This window comes from Papio anubis, unplaced genomic scaffold (genome assembly GCF_008728515.1).
Source record: "Papio anubis isolate 15944 unplaced genomic scaffold, Panubis1.0 scaffold220, whole genome shotgun sequence".
NCBI classification, from domain to species: domain Eukaryota; kingdom Metazoa; phylum Chordata; class Mammalia; order Primates; family Cercopithecidae; genus Papio; species Papio anubis.
In genome coordinates, this window is record NW_022162242.1 from 20248 (window position 1) to 23803 (window position 3556).

General features: G+C 41.5%; 1 pseudogene; it reads left to right on the plus strand.

The window, feature by feature from the left end:
• The first annotated feature begins 906 nt into the window (after positions 1–906).
• Positions 907–2085, plus strand: LOC101006471 (annotated as a pseudogene).
• Positions 2086–3556: the final 1471 nt, after the last annotated feature.

Here is a 3556-nt window from a genome sequence, read left to right on the forward strand (position 1 = left end):
CTTTTAAATAGATTTTTATGAACTTGAAGAAAGTCTCCACGCATACTAACCTTCATCATTGATGTGATTTATTTTATGCAAAACTTCTCTTTCTGAATATGCATAAGCAAATCAGAATATAATTTAAATACCCTACAGAAGCTTACTGTTTAAAGAGATAAAAATGTGAAATATTACATAAATTGAACTCATCCCCTTCCTTCAACAAAATGATGTACCTTTGGTGTAGCTGTTTTTTTATATTCAGGGTCTGCTTTTGCTTTAGGTGAGGGACACTTAAATTTGCTGTATCTTTCCTGATACAATTGTTTATCTCTGCAGAGTGGGTGTAAGCTTACTCACAAAGCTATATTGGCTATAAATTTGCCTTCTGGTTTAGGGAAGGTAAAGATGTAGCATAGTTTATAACATACGTGAATCAGTGCTCTGAACTGTCAGCAGACTTCCATCGCTCAGACAGAAGTGGGAGAGGCTGGTGGTTGGCTAAGATTTTCCTTTTTCTTCTTGAAGACAAGATGAACCTTTCTACTTTGCTTCTACTTCTTAAAGGATGTGCAAGGGGGATGATTCATAGTCTTTAAAGAAAAGACATCACTAGTCCATCCCTAAACAAATTATTTTCAAGCACCCAATCCATGCATAATTTGGAGCTAGTGAAATATGAAAAGATGTAAAAGGTATTTTAAAGTTGCTGAGCATTTGTGTGAGGTGAGGCAGAAATAATGGGGTAAAAATAATCCAAATAAACATGAGGACCTCCGAGTGTAACATGGTTTTATGAAGGGCTGAAAATGTGCGCTTGTCTCTGAAGAGTAGGAAAGAAGAGGAGAAAAGAGGAGTCATTTCAGATGTCAGGGAGGAAGAGTAGAAATGAAGTAGGAGCATGCATGGTTATACAGTGAAAAAGTGAGACTATATGATTCTGTGATGCATGGAAAATTATAACAGATGGTCACAGAGTAAAAATATTTTAAGTAAAGATAAGTAAACCCAGGGATTAACTTAATCCACTAGGAAATATATCCCCAGATTTATAACTGAGAACTATTGAACTTCAATCAATTTCAGAAATGTGCTTCCACTGTTTTACTGAGACTACGTGACTTTCATGTTTTTATGCTTCAGATTTGGGAACCAATCAATGAAAACAGAGAATTTTACTCTCATCACTGACTTTGTTTTCCAAGGTTTCTCCAGCTTCCATGAACAGCAGATCACCCTTTTTGGACTGTTCCTTGCACTATACATCTTAACCCTAGCAGGCACTACCATCATTGTGACCATCATCCGAATAGATCATCATCTTAACACACCCATGAACTTCTTCCTGAGCATGCAGTCCACATCAGAGACTGTATATACATTGGTCATTCTCCCAAGGATGCTCTCCAGCCTCGTAGGTATGAACCAGACCATATCATTGGCAGGGTGTGCCACACGGATATTCTTTTTTGTAACCTTGGCATCACTAACTGCTTCCTGCTCACAGCAATGGGATATGATTGCTATGTGGCCATCTGCAACCCCCTGAGATACACGGTCATTATGAACAAGAGGGTGCGTATCCAGCTTGTCCTGGGGGCCTGCAGCATTGGGCTGATTGTAGCAATAACACAAGTGACATCTGTATGCAGGTTACCCTTCTGTGCTAGAAAGGTGCCCCACTTCTTCTGTGACATCTGACCTGAGATGAAACTCTCCTGCATTGACACCACTGTCAACGAAATCCTGACTTTGATTATCAGTGTGCTGGTGCTTGTTGTATCTCTGGGTCTGGTTTTCATTTCTTAAGTTCTCATTATCTCTACAATCCTCAAGATTGCTTCAGTTGAGGGCCGGAAGAAGGCTTTTGCCACCTGTGCCTCCCACCTTACTGTGGTCACTGTCCACTACAGCTGGGCTTCCATTGCCTACCTCAAGCCCAAGTCAGAGAACACCAGAGATCATGACCACTGATCTCGGTGACCTACACTGTCATCACTCCCCTACTGAACCCTGTGGTATATACCCTGAGAAACAAAGAGGTCAAAGATGCTCTGTGCAGGGCTGTAGGTGGGAAGTTTTCCTGACCATTTAGGAAGAGTTCTCCTGAGGCTGTCAACACCCACACTAGGCAGGAATATGAGGTGTAAACTCGCAAACCCTTGTCTCCTAGAGACCTGCCCCTTAAATAAGAGGCAAAAGAGGAATAGCAGTTTCATAAAACTGGGAGTCTGAAGCTTTAAATAAAGTTACTGGATGGAGCGTTATCTGTGTTTTGGGGGATAAATAGACAGACAAGGATAAGATATGCCTAAATAAAAGGTCAGAAAGTAGTGTGGGCTGAAAATTGTGTACTGACCTTTTGGTTTCTTTGTGAATCTCCACCTAATGAAGGCAATAGAAAGCCCCTTGAGAAAATGGAATCCAAGACACACTTAAAATCTTTTTCTACAATCCCTTTCTTCCTACGTTAGAGCACCAGGGCTTCTAAAACTGGATTCCCTATTGGAGTATGTTTATGACATGTCAAGTAATAAGTTACTGTGTGGGGAGGGAGAGTGACCTCAGGATTAGATAGCCCAGGAGAAATAGATTTTCTCTCCTGGATGTGTTAATTTATCCTAGATTCTAGCAAAACTGCTAATTAAATATGGTGAGCATAGACAGTTTAATTAGAGATCGTGGCAATTCTACAGTCATCATGGCAGTCTTTTGAGGGCACAATCTGAGATACTCCTGGATCCTTTCAAATTTGGTTAAATCAGAAAACACATAACGGGCAAGAGCTATGAACTAGCGTCTGTGCTAGGTCCTGGAGAAATAAAGATAAAAAAAGCTTCCTTGCCTGGCTCCAGGAAGCTACAAGTCTAGTGGCAAAAACAAGCATTTGACAGTATGGTTTCAGTTCTTTATGATAAATGGCGTTTACAAACAATTAAAGAAGAACTCAGAAAAAGAAAGAAAGGGAAAAGGGAAGAGAGAGAGACTGTTGGAGATGTCAGGGAAGTCTTTAAAGAGGAGGGGACCTGTGATGTAAACTGGTTTTAAAACCCAAGAGATTGTCTGAATGATAAGAAAGAATTCCAAAGAGAAGAAACAATGTAGCTACAGGTACCAAAACAAAAGGACTGATCAGGGAACGAGAAATGATTCAGTTGTGCTGACTTCAGGACATGGAGGAAGTGGGGACTGAAGGAGATAAAACCAGAAGGGTAGGTTGGGATCATATTCTGAAGGCCTCATATGCCAAATTAAGGAATCTCAGCTTTAATTTTTTTTTTTTTTTTTTTGGTGAGACAGGGTCTTGCTCTCTCTCCCAGCCTGGAGTGCAGTGGCGCGATCTCGGCTCACTGCAAGCTCCGCCTCCTGGGTTCACATCATTCTCTTGCCTCAGCCTCCCCAGTAGCTGGGACTACAGGCACCCGTCTCCATGCCCGGCTAATTTTTTTGTGTTTTTAGTAGAGATGGGATTTCACCATGTTAGCCAGGATGGCTCTCTATCTCCTGACCTCAGGATCTGCCTGCCTCGGCCTCCCAAAGTGCTGGAATTACAGGCATGAGCAACCGCGCCTGG